Raw genomic sequence first — 22,580 nt, 5'->3', positions numbered from 1 at the left:
AAAGATAACAATACTTAAATGCTGATATGAAATCAATAAATCTGATGTCACATGATAAGGGAAAAAGGAAATAAAATCAACATATCTTCTTAGTACAAGTATATACATGCACAAACATGTTTTTAACAAAAGAAGGAGGAAATATGTCAATTACAGTCCTCGTTCCTGCAGCTAGTCACGTGGTCATAGCTGGTATTGATGACTAATTCCTTCTACTACCCATTCTGTATTCCCTTTGATTCACCTAGCACCTCAGCAGGTCGTGGTTTTTTCCTGGAGGAGTGACCCAAACCTTCATTCCTAAAGGGTCTGGGCCATTTGTTGTCCTGCCTGGATTGGGCTGTTGTAGTTTCCCATTTACCTTAATCACAGGGCATGGTAATACTAAGAGACACCCTAATGGATCGCCTGTATTCCATGCATACTCTTGCGTACCTCCATTGTGGAGTAATAGACTGATTTCATCTTGATAGCCTGGTCAATCACCCCAGCCAACACTGTAACTCCATTCTTAGCCTGTTGACTTAAAGGTAGGAGGAGCTCGAAGTGTCCAGGTGGCAATCTTAACTTCCAGTTTAATGGAATTGTGTGTCTCCTGGTGGCAGTTCCTCCCTCTGGAACTAAGACCTCTAGGTCAGAAGAACGTAATGTCATGGAAACAAGAAGCAAAAATTTTGCTAGTGGATCACTAGGGGTGATGGTGAATGGTGCCACTTCCACTTCTAACCGTTGATTCCTGGACCCGTGAATCCTGGCTGTGAGAGAAACAGTACCATATATTGGACACTGATTCAGAGCATGCACGGCCTTCTGGAGAACTTTGCCCCAGCCCTGCAAAGTATTGTCACCTAGTTGGCATTGTAATTGTGACTTAAAAAAGCCATTCCATCGTTCTGTCAATCTGACTGCTTCAGGATGGTGGGGAACATGATAAGACCAGTGAATTCCATGAGCATGAGCCCACTGCCACACTTCTTTAGCCATAAAGCGAGTGACTTGGTCAGAGGCAATGCTGTGTGGAATACCATGATGGTGGATAAGGCATTCCGTGATTCCACGGATGGTAGTCTTGGCAGAAGCATTGCGTGCAGAATAGGCAAACCCATATCCAGAGTAAGTGTCTATTCCAGTGGGGACAAACCTCTGCCCTTTCCATGATGGAAGAGGTCCAATGCAGTCAATCTGCCAACAGGTAGCTGGCTGATCACCCCGAGGAATGGTGCCATATTGAGAGCTCAGTGTTGGCCTCTGCTGCTGACAAATTGGGCACTCAGCAGTGGCTGTAGCCAGGTCGGTCTTGGTGAGTAGAAGTCCATGTTGCTGAGCCCATGTGTAACTCCATCTCTGCCATTATGGCCACTTTGTTCATGGGCCCGTTGGGCGATGACAGGGGTGGCTGGGGAAAGAGGCTGAGTGGTGTCCACAGAACAGGTCATCCTATCCACTTGATTATTAAAATCCTCCTCTGCTGAGGTCACTCATTGGTGAGCACTCACATAGGATACATATGTCTTCACAGTTTTTGACCATTCAGAGAGGTCCATCCACATACCTCTTCCCCAAATTTCTTTGTCACCAATTTTCCAATCATGCTTCTTCCAAATGCTTGACCATCCAGCCAAACCATTGGCTACAGCCCATGAATCAGTATATAATCAAGCATCTGGCCATTTCTCCTTCCATGTAAAGTGCACAACCAGGTGCACAGCTTGAAGTTCTGCCCACTGGGAAGATTTCCCTCCACTGCTGTCTTTCAGAGATGTCCTAAAAAGGGGCTGTAGTGCTGCAGCTGTCCACTTTTGGGTGATGCCTGCATATCCTGCAGAACCATCTGTGAACCAGGCCCTAGTCTTCTCTTCCTCTGTCAACTGACCATAAGGAACTCCCCCTGAGGCCATTGGTGCAGCCTGGAGGAGAGAAGGGAGGGTGGAAGGAGTGGAGACCATGGGCATTTGAGTCACTTCTTCATGTAACTTATTTATGCCTTCAGGACCTGCTCCAGCCTGATCACGTACATACCACTTTCATCTGATGATGGAATGCTGCTGTCCATGGCCCACTTTATTGCTAGATGGATCAGAAAGCACCCAGTTCATGATAGGCAGTTCAGGTCACATAGTGACTTGATGACCCATTGTCAAACGTTCAGTTTCCACCAAAGCCTAGTAGCAGGCCAAGAGCTGTCTCTCAAAAGGACAGTAGTTATCTGCAGAAGATGGCAGGGCCTTGCTCCAAAATCCTAGAGGCCTCTGCTGTGATTCACCTATGGAGGTCTGCTGAAGGCTCCAAATAGCATCCCTATCTGCCACTGACACCTAAAACACCACTGGATCTGCTGGGTCACATGGCCCAAGTGGCAGAGCAGCTTGCACGGCAGCCTGGACCTGTTGCAAAGCCTTTACCTGTTCTGGACCCCACTCCAAACTGGCAGCCTTTCGGGTTACTCAATAAATGGGCTTGAGTAACACACCCAAATGAGGAATGCGTTGCCTCGAAAATCCAAATAGGCCCAATTGGTATTGTGCCTCTTTCTTGGTTGTAGGAAGGGCCAAATGCAGCAATTTATCCTTTACCTTAGAAGGAATATCTCGACAGGCCCCACACCACTGGACCCCTAGAAATTTTACTGAGGTAGGAGTTCCCTGAATTTTAGTCAGATTTCCCATCCTCTGGCACACAAATGTTTCACCAATAAGTCCAGTGTGTTTGCTACTTCTTACTCACTGAATCCAATCAGCATAATGTCATCAGTGTAATGGACCAGTGTGATATCTTCTGGAAGCAAAAAGAAATCAATGTCTCTTCAAATAAGATTATGACACAAAGCCAGAGAGTTGATATACCCCTGAGGTAGGACAATAAAGGTATATTGCCTGTCTTACCAGCTGAAGGCAAATTGCTTCTGGTGGGCCTTATGGACAGGAATGGAGAAAAAGGCATTTGCCAAGTCAATGGCTGCATACCAGGTACCAGGAGATGTGTTAATTTGCTCCAGCAATGAAACCACATCTGGTACAGCACCTGCAATTGGAGTCACCACTTGGTTAAGTTTACAATAATCCGCTGTCTCTAAGATCTAGCCATCTGTTTTCTGCACAGGCCAAATGGGAGAGTTGAATGGAGATGTGGTGGGAATCACCACCCCTGCATCTTTCAAGTCCTTGATGGTGGCACTAATCTCTGCAACCCCCCCAGGGATGTGATATTGTTTTTGGTTTGCTATTTTTCTAGGTAGAGGCAGCTCTAATGGCTTCCATTTGACCTTTCCCACCGTAATAGCCCTCACCCTACCAGTCAGGGAGCCAATATGGGGGTTCTGCCAGCTGCTAAGTATGTCTATGCCAATTATGCATTCTGGCACTAGGGAAATGACCACAAGATGAGTCAGGGAACTCACTGGACCCACTGTAAGTCAGACCTGAGCTAAAACTCCATTAATTACCTGACCTCCATAAGCCCCTACTTTAACTGGAGGACCACAATGATGTTTGGGGTCCCGTGGAATCAACATCAGCTCAGAGCCACTGTACAGTAGTCCCCGAAATGTCTGATCGCTTCCCTTTCCCCAATGCACAGTTACCCTGATAAAAGGCTGGAGGTCTCCTTGGGGAAGGATAGGAGAAAGATTAACAGCATAAATTGTTGGTGATGTAGTGGGATCCTTCCTCAGGGGGACCCAGCCTCCCCTTCATTAAAGGGGTCTGGGTCTGTAAACTGGCTCAAGTCTGAAAATCGATTGAGGAGCTGTAATTCTCTGTTTTTATAATTCAAATTAGTCTTTTGTGCATTCAATCTGAAAGTTTTCTGCTTATATAAATTAAGTAGGAATGCGGTAGACTTCCTATCAATTTCACTTCTAGGAACACCATGATTAATTAGCCAATGACAGAGCTCTACATGAGTCAGACTATTCTAATTGCTGCTTTGCCTCTGCTGTCCATTACAGTAGCTATGCCCACCTTGCCTTTGTTGGTTGAAAGCTGCCACTTGGCTCCTGCCACCTTGCAATCCAATTATTCCCATTGTATTTAAATTTTGTAGTTGAGTGACTGCAGTTCCCATGGTTAGATGTGACATACAGAGAAGAGCAATTACAGGGCTCTTCAAAGACGCAGATGCTGCCCTCACAAATCTATTTCACAAGGCATTGGTCAAGGGTGTATCTTCTGGACCCTCCTAGCTGGGAGGAGTAAGTCTAAAGTGACTTATCCATTCTACCATCCCAATCTCCCTAAGCTTTTGGATCCCTTCCTCTACATTAAGCCAAGGAAAATCAGGCATTTCCAGCTCACTCGCAGTGGGCCATCTTTTAATCCATATTTCAGCTAACCAAGCAAATAAACTGTTAGAACCCTTTTTAATTCCCTAAGCTGCAACATTAAATGCACAGTCCCTACTTAGTGGGCCCAAATCAATAAAATCAGCCTGATCCAACTCTATGTTCCTTCCCCCATTATCCCACACTCTTAATATCCATTCCCATGCCTGTTCTCCAGATTTCTGTGTATATAAACTAGAAAACTCAAGCAGCTCTTTTCGAGTGTAGCACACCTTCTCATGGGTCACACTTTCACCCTCACCTCTAGGGCCCTGCTGGGGCATTAGCCTTGTTATAGGTCTAGAAGCTAACAGGGGTGTTGGGGGTGGCTCCTGAGGAGAATCAACATTATCTTGCTTGGCAGCCACCTCAAGGGAGGCCACCACTCTTGCCTCCAGCAGCACAGGGTTTATCTCCTCAGACAAAGGTGGAAAGTCTGATGGCAGTGTGGGTCGGAAAGCGGATGTGGCCACTTTACCGGGAATGGGGAAGCTGTTTCTTCTGGCAAAAAAGGTTCATCAGAATTTACACACTCAGTGTCCCCAGCTTCATCAGGGTCCTCCCACACGTCCCCATTCCAAGTTGCAGGGTCCCATTCTTTTCCAATCAATGCCCTCACTTTAACAGTAGACACCTGGAAAGGCTGTGCATGCACCTTTCGTTGCAGGTCAGCCACTTGCTTGACAAGAGCTTGTGTCTGTTTTTTTAAAATTTCAACTCATTCTCTACAGGAGATAAGACTCTCAGTCAGGGCAATCTTAGTAGATATGAATCTTATTTGCTTCTGAAGCCAGGAGTTAGAATCCCTGAGTTCATCAGTTTCTTTCATCACTTTGTCTACTGAACTAAGGAGCAACCAACCAGCTTCATCATGTTCCTTGGTTCTCCACATATGGTCAGAGGTATTATGTATAGAGTCACTAAACCCCTTGCCTCTCACAAGCAGTGAATCAGGAGTGTCAAATGCATTTATTTTGCATAACTCTCTAAACAGTTCACACTAAGGACTATCAGTGTTCTCCATATTATTAGAAGTAGAGTCCTTGGCATTTTGGGGTCTAATCATATTAAGCAACCAACTCCAGAAACCCCAAAACCAACCAAAGAACTCCATCTTTAATATTCTGTTCCTCTAGAACCACTCCTGTTACCAAAATCTGTATCTGTCAGAGTTCCCCAGAGGGAGAGAACTATATATATATTATATGTATATTATATATATGTATATATAATATATATACATATACAATATATATATACGCTAGATATAATATATATACACTATAATATATACACACTATATATAATATATATACTATATATATACACTATATATACACTATATATATATTATATATATACACTATATATAATATATATACACACACACAATATATATACTATATATATACTCTCTATATATAATATGTACTATATATATATAAAACTACATATATATAGGGGAGTTTATTAAGGATTAACTCACACTAACTACATATATATAGATGGGAGTTTATTAAGTATTAACTCACACAATCAAAAGGTTTCACAATAGGCCATCTGGAAGCTGAGGAGCAAGGAGAGCCAGTCCGAGTCCCAAAACAGAAGAACTTGGAGTCCGATGTTCAAGGACAGGAAGCATCCAGCACGGGAGAAAGATGTAGGCTAGGGGCTAAGCCAGTATAGTCTTTTCACATTTTTCTGCCTGCTTATATTCTAGCCATGCTGTCAGCTGATTAGATGATGCCCACCCAGATAAAGAGTGGGTCTGTGTTTCCCAGCCCACTGACTCACATGTTAATCTCCTTTGGCAACACCCTCACAGACACACCCAGGATCAATACCTTGTATCCTTCAATCCAATCAAGTTGGCACTCAGTATTCACCATCACATTTATGTACATGGTTTTTCCAGCCAGTGGATGATGACTCCCTTCACTTGCCCGGTCCCTCTGGCCCTATCCAGGGGTGTCAAGTGTGCCCTAAACACTTTACTCTGGGATAAGGGGTGTATGAGGGGTTGAGGGAAAAAAGATAGCCCAGGAGGAGGAGCTGGATAAAAATGGAGGGGTAACAAAGAGGCCATGGAAAAATATTTGGAGCACTTCGCTAGAAGATAAGAGTGAGTGGATTCCCACAACCAGAAGACATCACACACTAGAAGCTGGCAAAGGTTAATCTGAAGGTCAGAATTCACATTCATTAACTTTTAATGTGTAAAAAACCTTCCAAAACTGTAGCAGCTTAAACCTCAAACATTTGTTATTTCCCATTTATCTATGGGATGGCTGGGTGATTCTTCTGGTCTGGAATGGCTCGGCTTGTGATAGCTTTCCTTGGGTGGCAGTTGGCAAGCTGGACAACAGCAAACTGATCTAAAAACCTGAATGTCCACCATTAGAGATAAACTATGTAACACTACACAGACATTGAAAGTGACATTGTGGAACTACACATATTTACAGGAAGAAGGCTCATAATATATTAAATTTTAAAAGCAATTATAAAATGATATATAGTAAGCCTTTGGTATCCATGGGTTCTGCATCTGTAGACTTAAGCAACTGCAGGTTGAAAATATTTGGGAAAAAAAAGTGTGTGAATTGAACATGTACAGACTTATTTTCCTGTGTTTCTGTATTATTTAGGGAATAGTGACTATTATTAGATATAAGTAACCTAGAGATGATTTAAAGTATATGGGAAAGCCAGGTGCGGTGGCTCATGCCTGTAATCCCAGCACTTTGGGAGGTCGAGGCGGGCAGATCACTTGAGCTCAGGAGTTAGAGACTAGCCTGGCAAACAGTGAAACACCATCTCTACTAAAAATACAAAAATAAATAGCCAGGTGTGGTGGTGTGTGCCTGTAATCCCAGCTACTCAGGAGGCTGAGGCAGGAGAATCACTTGAACATGGGAGGTGGAGGCTGCAGTTAGCTGAGATCGTGCCACTGCACTCCAACCTAGGTGACAGAGTGAGACCCCATCTCAAAAAATAAAAATAAAATAAAATAAATAAAGTATATGGAAGGTTGTGCATACGTTATATGCAAATACTACAACATTTTGTATAAGGTACTTGGGCATCCTCAGGTTTTGGTAGCTATGAGGAGTCCTGGAACCAATTTTCCATGGATACCAAGGGACAATTGTACACACTATGATCGCTTTTTAAGAAAATCATTTCTATATCTATCAAAAACTCAATAGGAAAATGGCCAAAGTTATGAGTAGGCATTTTGCCAAAGAACTTGTACAAATTGATGAAAAACTTATGAATTACGTGCTCAAATTGACTAGTAATCAGAGAAATGGAAATCAAAGAAACAAATAATTATATGAACTCTGGAAGAACATACACCAAAATGTGAACAGTGAACTCTTGCTGGTGGTTATATTAATTTTTCTTTCTTTCTTTCTTTTTCTTATCTATATTTTCTATAGTGAACATGTTACTCTTGTAATAACAGGGGGGAGTTATTTTTTTAAGTGTTATCCACACCCAGTAAATATGATTATACAATCTTTTAACTAAATCTTATTTTCATCACCTAAAAACTAGGTTATAGACTGTGCGTTCTGCAAGGAAAAATACATACATATGTACATACATACATACATACATACATAGACACATACATACATACATACATACATGCAAAGAACCAGGTCAAAAATCAAATACTTTATGAAGTCTTCTTCATAAAGTCTTATGAATTCCCTCTGAAGTCTTCTTGTATTATGATTTTATCTCACATGCTTCTTAACCATCTTGAAATTCGTGTGCACTGTTCCACATAATTAAATACATGTTCTTTAATTGCTCCATTTCTGGAAATTTTATTTATTCCACAAATAATTATTGAGGACTTACATGCTACATACAGTACTTTTTCCTGAGTGGAAGCCATCTGTTTCGTTTCCACTGTGTCTCTGTTTTACCTACTCCAGCTCTGGCATAAAATCAGTGTTCAAAAAACACACAGTGATTGATTTTTCTCATCTGCATTACAAACATTTGTGAGCACCTACCATGCATCATAATTATGCTAAAATGATAAAATGAAGCTTTGAAGAGATTTTTTAATCCTGATAAAATTAAAAGAGCACTGTAGATTAGATTAGCACCGACTCTCATTAATAAGTTGTGTGACATTAAGTAAATCATTCAACCTTTCTTGAGCCTCCTTTTTTCTCGTATCTGTAACATGGGGGAATGAAAGTCGGACTAAATATTCTTAAGATTCCTTTTGGCTTTCAAAATTAAATAATGTACCTGGCATGACTAAATCTTAAACAATCTAACAATTTGGACACTTCTATGAGGCTGGGAAGAATATATTGCATACAGTGTCACATCAGGGTATCTGCTTTCTATGTCTCTACTCTGTCTTCATTTTGATGATTAGACTATTTGTTCTCTGGGGTCTGATTCATGCCTACTACCACTCACAGACCCTCACACATAAGTAGGGCTCAGGAGGTAACATCAGTATTATCTCCTTCTATGTTTTAAGAACAAAAACAAATGTCTAATATGCTACTTTTATAAATAAGCGCCATGGGAATTAAATATCTAGTAACTAGGAATGAGCCTAGATTTGATTTTTTGTATCAAATAAATAACTAAAGCTAAGAAAATATACTTTGTTATGTCTACCTGTGATTTATCTTCTTGAAAAGTTAACAGAAAAGGAACATCATGTCTTCTAAAGAGTAAAGAGAGACAGGGAGAAAGAGAATGGATGGTATAGTCTTAGAAATTATTTGGACAGAAGAAGAGCTATGCCTGTTTATACACAGAGGGAAAGAACTGAGGGAGAGTCAGAGATGGAAGATGCAGGTGAATGAATAGCTGCTGAAGCAAAGTGGCAAAATCAATGTGAGGGCAATGAGATCTGGACCACAGGTAAAGAGCTTCATCCTGCCAGACAATGCTTTCTCCTAAAAAATAGACAAAAAGAAAGAACCAGAGGGTAAAGACCCAGAGATGAGTAGAGGGGGAAAAAAAAAGGATGCTGAGACCTTGGGCAGCTCAGGAAAGCAGCTAGGTCATCCTGAAGAAGAAAGAGCTCTGGTTGGCAAAAGGGGTCAGTCTTTGTAGCAGTGATGATAAGAAATTGCCCAGCAGCTGTGAGGATCCAGCTATTATAAAACAGCATGAGTCTGCAGTGGATATAGTCACCTTGGCCTTGCGACTTTGCTTGTAAAACCTGATGAGCTGGAGTGACAGTGCATCCAGGATGCAATAAGCACATAGTTGAAATGATTTGTGGCCTGCCCCAGTGCTGTACAATCAACAGATACCAGAGGTCAAATGGGGAAGCATCCGGGGGCTCCAAATCAGGTTAAAGACAGTAAGTCGGTTTGGTGCTATCTCAGTGGAGGTGAGGAAGCAGGCTGCCAGGAGTCTCCAGAGTTTTCAGCTACACTCAGGAATACATGTAGAATGCAAGGAGTGTGGTGGTTCCTAAGTGTTGGGCATGTCCCCAGATTTTTTCAGGGATCATGGGCTGCACATCCTGTGTCCATTGGGAGTATTATAGAGTTGTTTATACATGGGGATAGGAATTATATAAACAGGTTTTAATTATAGCTTCAAAGCAGACTAGCCAAATGAGCTAATGGAAATATATCCAGCACATTTACATTTCAGTTGCCTCATCAATAAAATAAAAATAATAAGAGTACTTACCTCAGGAGTCTGTGAAAATTTAACAAAATAATGTAAGTAAAATGCTGAGCAATGTTCCTGAGACAAGGTAAGCACTCAAGGAATTATTGGTACTAACAACCAACAGTAAAGATACCAGAATGGGCTGGGGGCGGTGGTTCATGTCTGCAACTCCAGCACTTTGGGAGGCAGGAGTGGGAGGATCACCTGAGCCCAGGAGTTCAAGACCAGCCTGGGAAACATAGTGAGACCTTATCTCTACAAAATATTTTTTTCAAAAATAGCTTGGTGTGGTGCTCTGCACTTGTAGTCTCAGCTAGTTGGGAGGCTGAGGCAGAAGGATCACTTGAACCTGGGAGTTTGAGGCTACAGTGAACGTTGATCATGTCACTGCACTCTAGTCTGGGCAACAGAGCAAGACCCTATCACTGAAAGAAAAAAAAAAAAGATGTCAGAATGACATACCGTGAGGAGAAATAGAAACTAAAGAAAGGAATTTTGTGTTACTTTAAAATATGGGGGAAATACGTAAGAAAGACATGGGCCAAGATCTTTTCTCTAGTGCAAATGATTAAAGTACCTATGTGAAATTTCTAAATGCGACCAAAGAAACATACTTTTATAAGCATAGATGCATAGAATAGTGGGACTGGAAGACACTAGAAATAATCTCATCTGATCCATTCATCTTACATATGAGGAAATGAAGGTTTAAATGTATTGAGTAACTGGCACAAGATCCAATGGTACTGACTGGCCATGGCAGCACTGAAATAAAGATGTACTGACTTTTATCAACTAAGCACTATCATCTGTACCTATATGTAATTTTCAGCTCAACTATGCAACATTTAATGCTATAATTTAGTAAGTGCCCTCCATGTGAATGTTGGGAAATATGTGGTAAGGAGTTTATCAGAAAGTGGCAAAACCTAAATGTGATTTTATGGTATAAAATAACATATTCTTAACTTTAGGGCACCTCTATATTGATACACAAATCACACTTTTATCATTTGAATTGATATATGCTGTGGAAACAGCCAAACTTGATTTTTTATGTAATTCTTTTAGGTGACTACTCTTTTGATAAACAATATTCATGGAATAACTGTGTCAAAGTTGATTGAATAAGCCACTATCCTCAATCAATCATTCTCATAATCTAAGCATAAGGCAAAGTTTATGGGAAATAAAAATTGCTTTATATCATTACAAATACTAGATATAAATATGTCAATTATGTCATTAAGGAAAATAATACTTTTAGGCATCTCATAACATAGCTAGTATGGTAGGAATATAATGTATAAATGGATAAATTTCATATACTAGTTATCTGACATTTCTGTTTTTATTTTTCTACTAAAAATAAAAGAGGAAATCCCATATCTATTAAATATGTCATGAGAGGTTTTTGAGTAGAAGTTTGAATATATAAACTAAGCCTGGTGAGCATTTCTGAAAAAGTTATACCTAAATATAGGAACACTGTTCAAAACAGTCAATCATTAGTAGAGATTGTCTCATTTTAAAGTATTATCAGCTCTCCTAGATCATGGTGATACTTCTTAATTCTATGAAGCATCTAAACTTTCCTAGATATGCTGAAGAATACATATAAGATGGCAGACCATGGTCTCTGTCTTCCTATAGTGGGTAGAACCAGACAACTTAGCTCTGTTCCATGGCCTCAGAATTATCCCTACCACTGATTTCTGTTTCTTTGAAGGCCTGTGCAAGATGTTGCTAATGAAGTCAGTCAATTCCAAGACCAGTGCTAGAATCAGCATTCCAAGTCCATCCCCCATTCTTTGTGAGACAATATGTATACTTGCATTTTGAAGTTTTATCTTGATAATGGCATTTTACTGATTTTTCAGAAAATAATCTCCAAAAATAGCACTTGAGTATATATCCAAGTTTATTTCTTTACAATCCCCAACTTGCCAAAACCTGGCAATTCCATTCTTTGTGCTGCTACCTTTTTTCAGGGTTGTTAACTATGATTTAGCTCCTAACTACATTTGTGTCTCCACGAATGTATCTTCAGTGAATTCTACATCTTGTTGTCTGCTTAGTTTTTCTAAAGCAGGTGTTTACATACACACTTAAAGACAACTGAGCACCAGCAAGTTCCTTCTTGAGAAACATATTTATACATCCAATTTCAACTACTTTTATTTGTTGCATTAGAATGGAGACTTGGGTTTGTTGCTGCCATATCAGTTGGTTATTGTGAAATATTAAGTTTAACAGATGTGGGGGAAGTGTACATAACAGCTGGTAGAAGACACTAAATCCTCCTGAGTATTTGGGTTAATGGTATATTTTTATCAGGGTTAGCTTCTTGCTTTAATTAACAATGGACCTCTTCTTTCTTTTTTTTATTTTATTTATTTATTTATTTATTTTTTAAGGCAGAGTTTCACTCTGTCGCCCAGGCTGGAGTGCAGTGGCATGATCTCAGTTCACTGCAACCTCTGCCTCCCGGGTTCAAGCGATTCTCCTGCCTCAGCCTCCTGAGTAGCTGGGATTACAGGCACCCACCACCACGCCCGGCTAATTTTTTGTATTTTTAGTAGAGACGGGGTTTCACCGTGTTAGCCAGGATAGTCTCAATCTCCTGACCTCGTGATCTGCCTGTCTCGGCCTCCCAAAGTGCTGGGATTACAGGCGTGAGCCACCGCGCCTGGCCAACATTTAGTATGACCACACCCTATGACCACACCCGGCTAATTTTTTTGTATTTTTAGTAGAGATGGGGTTTTATCACGTTGACCAGGCTGGTCACAAACCCCTGACCTCAGGTGATCCACCCACCTTGGCCTCCTAAAGTGCTGGGATTACAGGCATGAGCTGCCATGCCCAGCCCTCTTTCTTAATCACTACAAAATTACTAATGAACTGACTTCCCAATAGCTAAAAAATGAAATCATAGGATTAACGATGTGAAAGATTGTCTGGTCTTCAGGTACCTCAAAGGTACAAGCCTTTGAATATGGGAAAAACTGAGCTCAAAAGAGTTGAAATGGCAAGCCCTATAAGAAAAAAGTGATCAAAACAAAGCTAGAACCCAGATTTGACACAGACCAAAGTCCTTCTCTACCCACTTTCCAAATCCACCATCTGCAGTCATTCTTTTTCTGTATCCTTAATATTTTGCATCATCCCTGAAATATACTATAAAAAATCCAGTCTGTGTTAAAACAAGATTTAACAAAGTGGTGGATTTCAAAAGGGTTGGCAGTGAAGGTTCACTGCTGGGGTTCTGCTCCAGTTACTTAGCAGCACCTGAGTTTGGTTCAGTTGGCTTTTTGTAAGGTTGGGGGTGGGAGGATTGGTCAGGCCAGAACTAGAACTCTTCATGTTGCTTGATTTTAAGTTCACAAGAAAGTGAACCATCAAGGGAATGTTCTGATGTATCCATGAACTGCAGCTAAGCCATTCAGAGTCTGCTTAAAATAAAACTCTTCTGGGTTTTCTTAATACAGAATTCTAAGAGTTGACACAGCAAGACTGCTTCTCACCAGGTTCTATTTTTAAATCCCAGCACCCCCAAAACTTCAATATTGAGTTTCTGAGCCATCTTTAGTGCGTTTTTCTAACTTGCTAGAAAGATTGTTTAGTGTTTACACATTGTTAATTCAACCTGTTAAATGGGGAGAGGGAGAGAGGGAGGGAGGGAAGGAGGAAGGGAGGAATGAAGGAGGAGGGAAGGAAGAAAGGAAGGAAGGGAGGGAGGGAAATGAAGGGAGGGAGGGAGGAAAAGCTATCAGCTAATAATATTTAATGAGTGCTATTAAATATGTCAAGCAGTGTTCTAAGCAGTTTACATGTATTAATTAATTTTTTTTTCTTAACAACTGAAGGAGCTGGGTTTTGTTATTATTCCCAAATGAGGAAACTCAGGCACAGAGAGGTAAACAATTTGCTCAAAGCCATACAACTGGTACTTAGCAGAGCTGGCTTTGAACCAAGCAACATGACCTCAGAGACTGACCTCTTACTTATTCCATTATATGTCTCAAGTTCTTGAGTTGAAAGTTTGTCTAAAAAAGTAATAAAGAGCTGTTGACCTTTTGATATTTTTTCTTTTTATTTAATCAAATATGTATTTTTGCATTATGTTATTCGAACTTTCAATGAAATGGAAATATGCTGGGGGCAGGGGGCTGAGCTGAAAATAATCTAACCTTTAGTGTCAGAAAATCTTAAGTTCTAATTTTGCTCTGCCATTTATAGGTTGTGTGACCTTTCAAATGATCCTAAAAAAAAAATTACTAAATGTTGGCCAGGCGCAGTGGCTCACGCCTCTAATTCCAGCACTTTGGGAGGCCAAGATGGGCAGATCACGAGGTCAGGAGATTGAGACTATCCTGGCTAACACGGTGAAACCCCGTCTCTACTAAAAATACAAAAAATTAGCCGGGCGTGGTGGTGGGTGCCTGTAGTCCCAGCTACTCAGGAGGCTGAGGCAGGAGAATGGCGTGAACCTGGGAGGCAGAGCTTGCAGTGAGCCGAGATTCCGCCACTGCACTCCAGCCTGGGTGACAGAGCGAGACTCCATCTCAAAAAAAAAAAAAAATTGCTAAATGTTTAGGACTTTCCATTTCCTCATTTGGAAACCAAGGAAAATACAAACAAACTCAAGGAATTATTCTAAGAATGAAATGTGATAAAATATGCAAATTTTTCATCCTAGCACATAGCAAAACATCCTCCCCAGGGTAAATTTACTATAACAAACCACAATGTTTAGTGGATCATTCTCATTTTATTATTATTGCATAAACATAAAGTTATATATATACATTTTAAATCACATGAGATTGTTCCTATCAATGTCAGTTATTATTATCATTATTATCTTATTAGGTATCAATATGTACATATACTATGTTGGGATCAATGTGCAAAGAGAGCCAGATCAATACCGTTAATATTCCTCCGTTAACCAACTACTTCCTGCAGAAACATCCACATCCAGCCACATCTTGCCAGTATAGCCCCTGAATGCCAAGCAGTTGAAGGGCTCTGCATGGGCCACCAAGAAGCCTCACTCACTGCTTTCACACTGTGAACCTCTTTAGCCCTAGTGCGGCCTCCACAAGAGTGGACTGGAAGCCTGGGTCAGAAGCAGTTTCCTCGTGCACAACCAAAACAGGACTGAGGGGAGGCAGAAAGGCCCCCAGAGAGGTATTAATCAAGCTCCATCTGGACCATTCAAATGGCACATTATTCTGAAGGTACTGGGCAGAGAGAGGCTTCAGGTGTGAAGCCAACAGGACCCAAACTAGGAAAATAAGGGGAAAAGGGCGTTTTAACCTAAGGTGGTGTGGCTTTGCCTGGATTCTCAAGGGTTTTTATATGGCTCCAGCAGCCTCAGATCAGGACAGGGAAGAAGTGATTAAAGGTGGTGATATCCAGCAGCTACTCAAAGCTGGTTTGAACCAGTCCTGGCAAGCAGAAGAGTGACTTTTTGACCTATCTGGTCACCCCTAAATTTGAACACAGAGCTGAGGTGTAGATCAACAGCATATATAGAATGAGCTTTGGCTTCCAGCCTGGAAAAGGCTGCATTTTGGTTATTGTTCAGACCTGGAATTGTTCTGAAGCTTTTGCATATGCCATTCTTCTATTTCTGTCTTGTGACTGAGATGACCTTTCATGCTTGAATTGGATGAAGCCAAAGCTACCCTGGCCGTGTACAGAGTTATGTTGTTATGCTAATCATGAAAAACAATAATAACAGAGGCTATTATATATTAGGCACTATTCTAGAGGCCTTGGAATATATTATTTCCTGTAATCCTTATAAGAGGAAATGGTCAAGGAGAAAAGAAGTCAGGAGCTGTGCCCAAATCCAAAAGGTGTCTCAATACTCAGCCCTTGCTTTGATTGTACAAGAGCAGAAGTGCATAGTCTACATTGATAATAACCAAAAAGCTATTTTTTCCATCCAAAGGTAAAAAAAGAGCACAGGAACACAAGGTTAGCAGACCTGCATTTGATTTTGTGTTCAAGCACTTTCTAGATGGACAAAGCACTTTTCCTCTCTTAAAATTCATTTCGTCAGTATAAATGGGGAGAAAAATACCTACCTTCCTGGAATCGCCTATGAAAACTAAAGGATATAACTCAAATATAAGTATTTGTAAGCACTAAAGCTAGTATCATTAAATACAATTCAGATATATACTAAGCAACACAGAGAGCTATTTATCATAAGGCTAATGAGATAATTTTTGGCATAGTCTATTATGGAATTTTCCATGAGAATCTAAAAAAGACAAATTGACTTTATAATTATTAGAGAAAGGAAAAAGAAAAATTAATTTTCCAAAGGCAAATTGTTCTACCAACTCAGAAAAAGTTTACATTATTTCTAGAATAGCAGTGGTTCAAACATTTGTCTCTATGCCTCTATATCCTTCTGAAAATTATTGAATACCCCAAAGATCTTTTGTTTGTGTAGATTATATCTGTTCACGCTTACTGGATTAGAAAAAAATTAAGAAAAGTTTTAACTATTTACTTATACAATCATTGAAAAATAGCAGTAACCAACTCATTACATGTATACACACATACAAAATTTTTTTAAAAACTTCATTTCCAAAAAAAAAAATTTCATTGAGATGTATGACATTGTTTTATATTTTTGCAAATCTCTTTAATAAAAGAGCTTAATAGAAGAAAATTAGACTATCATATCTGCTTCTGCATTTAATCTTTTGCAGTAGATTTTTCCATTGAAATATAGGAATAAAAAAAATCTTTACACAAATATACAGTTGAGAAAGGAAATCGTATTTTAAAAGCCTTTTTAAATAACTGTGGATATTCTTTCATACTACACCAAAACTTGAGAAATGTAATTTCCTGAGGTTTAGTAGCACTGTGAAATCTGAAGTCATATTAATAAATTTGGTACACTTTTTATGTTGACATCCATTGGTCTCCCTTACACTTTGAATAGATCTTTAACTCATGCATGATTTTGGTAACATTCTAGTGTTGGTCATTTGAAAAATATTGGTTCACTGAGATTGGTTCATTGGTTCATATCTTCCAATGTTGTCATACTTCATTATAGGATATCAAAAAACCATTCATGTCACTACTGATCTCATCAGAAACGTCTTTAACTATTGAGAAGCTATTGAGCTCACAGTGGCTGATTCAAATTTCTAAATCTCTAATTTTCATTCATCTATTTAATTTTGGCAACAAACATTATTGGTTGTTTTCTTTGAAATTAATGACTGCTTTCATTAATTTTCAGGAAAAAAGAAAAAAAGCCAGGGTCCAAAGTTTGAGTAATCATAGCTTGTCATACTTTTAAGTAAAAATGGTGGAGTTTTTTTAAAGTGGCTAATTTATTTCCCAACCAGTATTGTTTGGTGCCAGTATCTTGATTCATGCCAAGGTGCTAACAAGATTGCTTTTATACCACCAATGCAAATTTCAACACAGTGAAAATGACAAATAATTTCTTAGTACTATTAAAAAAATAGTTTTCACTTTACAGTTCCCTTCAAAGTTTCTGAAGAACCATCAGGGTTCTGCAGACAATACTTATGTGCTATTGTCTCTTAAGTGTTAAGTAGATTCTTTATTCTGATGGTTTCTAGGATTTCTTGAATTTTCTTAATAAAAATTATTAATTTAAGGTAGATTTGGATGTGTAAGGTGGATATGAATATGTGTATTAATGTGAAAAGGTAGTCATAATTTATTTTTTATTAAAAAGTAGTATTTATACTATAGTCATGTTCATGTCATTAAATACATATGTATATATTAGTATACTTACATATAAATATGTATATTTATGCATGCATACATGTATCTATGTATAAAAGTAGATTGAAAGTAATTATACAACTTTTTTGTAATAGCATCGGCAAGAAACAGTAAGGGAGATTAAGAGTAGTGAAAATAATATTTTCCTTTTTGTTATAAAGGAAATGCTTTTATTCAAAAAAACTTACTAAATACCTACAATGTAATAGGTACACTTGTATACATGATTAAGATTTTTAGTGTTTATTTTAAAAAGAAAAATGATACTTTGATCATTTAAAAAGGCTTTTCTCTATTTAGGACATAGTACCATCCATGACATTTTAGCTGTTCCTTACTACAGCCTTGGTTCATCTCTCCTTAAAATCCCCACACTCACCTACCCAGGACAATTTTATAAGAATGCAGTTTGTAAAAGACTTTTCGTTAAACCCTGTGTCTACTTCTAAAGATGCACTTATAGTCCTTAAGTACCAGTCATTCTTCTGTCTCTCAGTATATTACCAATACATTTTTCACTGAGGGATATTAATCAGAGATTGCAAGAAGAGTCATCAGAGGAACTCTTACAGTGCTCTCAAGTTAATACTAGCTTCATGCTCCTCATCACTGAAATTTTTCTGGTCTGCATTGTTCAAGAAATCTTTCCCATTGTCTCTGTAAAATTTTGTGGCAGCTTCCCTAAGTGAAGCACCTAAGATTTGCGATTTGATTTCTAAAGAAGAAAGATAGGAAAGATGCGAAGATTAAAAGTGCAGATGGAAGAAGATGGTCAGTAGTCATCTATATTCACTGGGATACTGTGATCTTGTAGATATAAGTCCATTGTGTAACTCTGAGATGTGCTTACATGTAATTGAACATACTTCAATATTTTGCATGTAACACGTTATTATTTTTAAATATTAAGAACAAAAGTGTCTCACTAAGAAGCAAGAATCAAACTTTGAGTAAGCGGATAACATTGAGTAAGAGGATTACAAACTTTGAGTAAGAGGATAAACATTATGATCAAGTGTCCCTTACTCTACCTTACCTTGCCAATCTTTCCCCATTATAAGGTTTTGTCCTCTGATACATTAAAAACAAGTGAAATGCAAGGGAATCAACTAGTTTTTTAAACGCACTTTAAATATGTCATCTCAGTTCTCTTAAAAACACATTAGGTTTGATGATATCCTCAAATACATTTAAGTAAATATATTTCTTTTCAATATTTTATACTCCCTGGGCAGTTGGTTCTTAGATTTGCATGAATAGTTCCTGTTGTTGCTGTCCAAAAAAACACAATAAATTCTGTTAGATGCTCTACAGCACTGAACAATTTCACATTGTATCTTTTTAAACAGACTCCCTTTGTTTTTTTTTTTTCAAATAGCATGAAACAAGAACAGTTTAGATACTGTTTACAGAATGGAAAAATATGTATCTTTCACTAAGCACAAAATTTTTTCCTGTTAGCCAAAGTTTTTTTCTCTCTTTCTCTCATTATTTGTTTCATTGAATTTTTTCAAAAATAATTTTTCATATTACTAAGTTGAGTGCCTAGGATGTGTCTGTTGTAGGCCCATACTCTGCTAATTTAATTCTTGACTACAGAAAAATATAGATGCTTTTATCACCTAGAGAAGCTGGTGTTAAAAAAGTAATCTCATGATACACAAAGTGATGAATGAAGCATGTCATTATAAAATTGGTGTGGAGTCAGCTATCTCTGTCAACCAGCGTCTACACAGGCTCCAGGCTGTCATGAACTGACCACTTCAATGGCTCTCAACTTCTCTCTTTGACTCCAGCCTTCCTTCTTCCAATCCATTCCTCACCCTTTAGCCAGAGTGGGCTTTTTACAGCACATATCTGATAATGTTACTCTCTTGCTTAAAACCCCACAATGGCTCTACATTGCTCTTAACATAAAGAACAAACACCTTAATGTGATTTTCAAGACTTGGCCTTCCTCTCCAGCCTCATCTGGCATCAACCCCCACAACCCTGGGCAACTCTGTTCCAGCCACCCCATCCTCCTCATTAGCAGTAATATTTTTTATATCAAGCAAGGCATTAGTTGGTGTTTGTGATAAAGTGGTGGATATGATTTGGATTTGGCTGTGCATCCTTGAGACTCTGCTGTTTTAATTTTTTTTTTTTTTTTTTTTTTGAGAAGGAGTGTCACTCTGTCACCCAGACTAGAGTACAGTGGTACAATCTCAGCTCACTGCAACCTCCGCCTCCAGGTTTCAAGAAATTTTCCTCCTTCAGCCTCCTGAGTAGCTGGGATTACAGGTGCTCGCCACCACACCCGGCTAATTTTTGTATTTTTAGTAGAGACAGGGTTTCACCATGTTGGCCAGGCTGGTCTTGAACTCCTGACCTTGGCCTCCCAAAGTGCTGGGATTACAGGTGTGAGCCACCGCTCCTAGCCAACTCTGCTGTTTTAATTTCTTAACTGATTGTCACATGTCCAGTGGATGAACCACCTGTCTGTGGCCCCAGATCTTTCTTGTTCCTACATATCTTGTAGCTTAGAAGAGTATAGAATTCTTTATTCATGAAGGATATTCATGAAGAATATGGTTGGCATGCCTACCCTCTAGAAATTGTCACATCTTATCTGTAATGTTGTTATAGTGAATATATAAGCCATTGGAGAAAAAGGATGAGCAAGAGAAGCCATAAGGAGACTGATCGAGAAATGACAAGAATTGTGATGTTAACTTAGGATGCCTGCAGTTATCAAGGCCATGGAATCTAGGGGTGAGAGTAATGAGTTATACCTCCAGGAAGTGTTTTCGCTCTCAGGAACAGGAAAGATTTCTTCTAAGATGTCATGACTGTGTGTAGATCCATATAAAATCTAAAAAAAATAATAATAACCCTCAAAAGTCATTTGAGCCATAATAGAAATGCTGATTATAAGCCATTCAGTCACATACATGTAGCTTAAAAATAAACAACTTTCGATAGTTTGCTGAGAATGATGGTTTCCAGCTTCATCCATGTCCCTACAAAGGACATAGGTGGGAACTGAACAATGAGAACACGTGGACACAGGAAGGAGAACATCACACACCGCGGACTGTTGTGGGGTGGGGGGAAGGGGGAGGGATAGCATTAGGAGATATACCTAATGTAAATGACGAGTTAATGGGTGCAGCACACCAACATGGCACATGTATACATATGTAACAAACCTGCACATTGTGCACATGTACCCTAAAACTTAAAGCATAATAATAATAAAATAAAAAAAGAAAAGGAGAAATAGGAACACTTTTACACTGTTGGTGGGACTGTAAACTAGTTCAACCCTTGTGGAAGTCAGTGTGGCGATTCCTCAGGGATCTAGAACTAGAAATACCATTTGACCCAGCCATCCCATTACTGGGTATGTACCCAAAGGACTATAAATCATGCTGCTATAAAGACACATGTACACGTGTGTTTATTGCGGCACTATTCACAATAGCAAAGACTTGGAACCAACCCAAATGTCCAACAATGATAGACTGGATTAAGAAAATGTGGCACATATACACCACGGAATACTATGCAGCCATAAAAAATGATGAGTTCATGTCCTTTGTAGGGACATGGATGAAATTGGAAATCATCATTCTCAGTAAACTGTCGCAAGAACAAAAAACCAAACACCGCATATTCTCACTCATAGGTGGGAATTGAACAATGAGAACACATGGACACAGGAAGGGGAACATCACACTCTGGGGACTGTTGCGGGGTGGGCCGAGGGGGGAGGGATAGCTTTAGGAGATACACCTAATGCTAAATGACGAGTTAATGGGTGCAGCACACCAACATGGCACATGTATACATATGTAACTAACCTGCACATTGTGCACATATACCCTAAAACTTAAAGTATAATAATAATAAAATAAAATAAAAAAAGAAAAAAGAAATAAATAACTTTCTGCATGAATTTTATGGCTGAAGCACAAACTTTGGGTTGATTCTTGTCAGAAACAAAATTTCATAGGCAAATTTTTCTCAAGCATGTGTCAGAGTGTCCAAAAAAATATGCTGGTCTAGAGAAGGTATAAACATCGAGGGAAAATATAGTTAGGATACAGAATGCCTATAGAAGCAGCTGGGTTTTTCTTTCTTCTTTATTAAAGTAAAGAGATCGCGTTTGAGTTTGCAAGGTCATAAAATCATGATGTCCAGATCAGTTGTTAAAAGGAAGTCAGTGGCAGGTGCGGGATGCCAGGTGTGCTGGCTGCCAGTGAGAAGGAAGAGGAGTCACTGGAAAAGCCGATGATAAGTACCCCTGTGTTTGAGATTGCTGTAACAAGGTTTCATCCCCATCTAATAGGGCCAATGCATACAAAAATAAAAAATAATGTCAACGGGGATCAGAAGCAGAACATCAAGCAATAAATTTTCACTTAAAATAGATTATTTGTTATTTTTCTCAGACTGCAGAGATAACAGAATACACAATTTACCTTTTTCCTGTTGGGGATGGGAGAGATTATTGTAGGATAGAAGTGTTCCCTTGCCACTGGGATCCAAGATAATACGTCAATTCTCTTAGACTCTGTACCATCTTCCACCAACAACCATTTCAGTCCTGTTGTGTCGGGCATGACAGGGTTAAAACCACCAAAAAGGAGCGCTTGCTAGTTTCATCTTGTTTTGGAAATAGCACCCAGACTGCATAAGACTGCCAAGATATTATCAGATTAAAATATATAATTTTTCAATCATCATTATCTTCAGCCCACAGAAAACAATTTTTTACATATTAGTCACTGCATCC

General features: G+C 39.1%; 1 protein-coding gene and 1 pseudogene across 4 annotated transcripts in view; one reads left to right on the top strand and one right to left on the bottom strand.

The window, feature by feature from the left end:
- The window catches only part of PEX5L (peroxisomal biogenesis factor 5 like), a 243,904-nt gene that overhangs the window by 36,570 nt on the left and 184,754 nt on the right, over positions 1-22,580 (top strand). The gene's annotated exons all lie outside the window — the stretch shown is intronic.
- LOC134761145 (uncharacterized) lies at positions 151-18,855 on the bottom strand (annotated as a pseudogene).

This window comes from Pongo abelii, chromosome 2 (genome assembly GCF_028885655.2).
Source record: "Pongo abelii isolate AG06213 chromosome 2, NHGRI_mPonAbe1-v2.0_pri, whole genome shotgun sequence".
Classification (NCBI taxonomy): domain Eukaryota; kingdom Metazoa; phylum Chordata; class Mammalia; order Primates; family Hominidae; genus Pongo; species Pongo abelii.
This window is presented reverse-complemented; position numbering and strand designations above follow the sequence as displayed.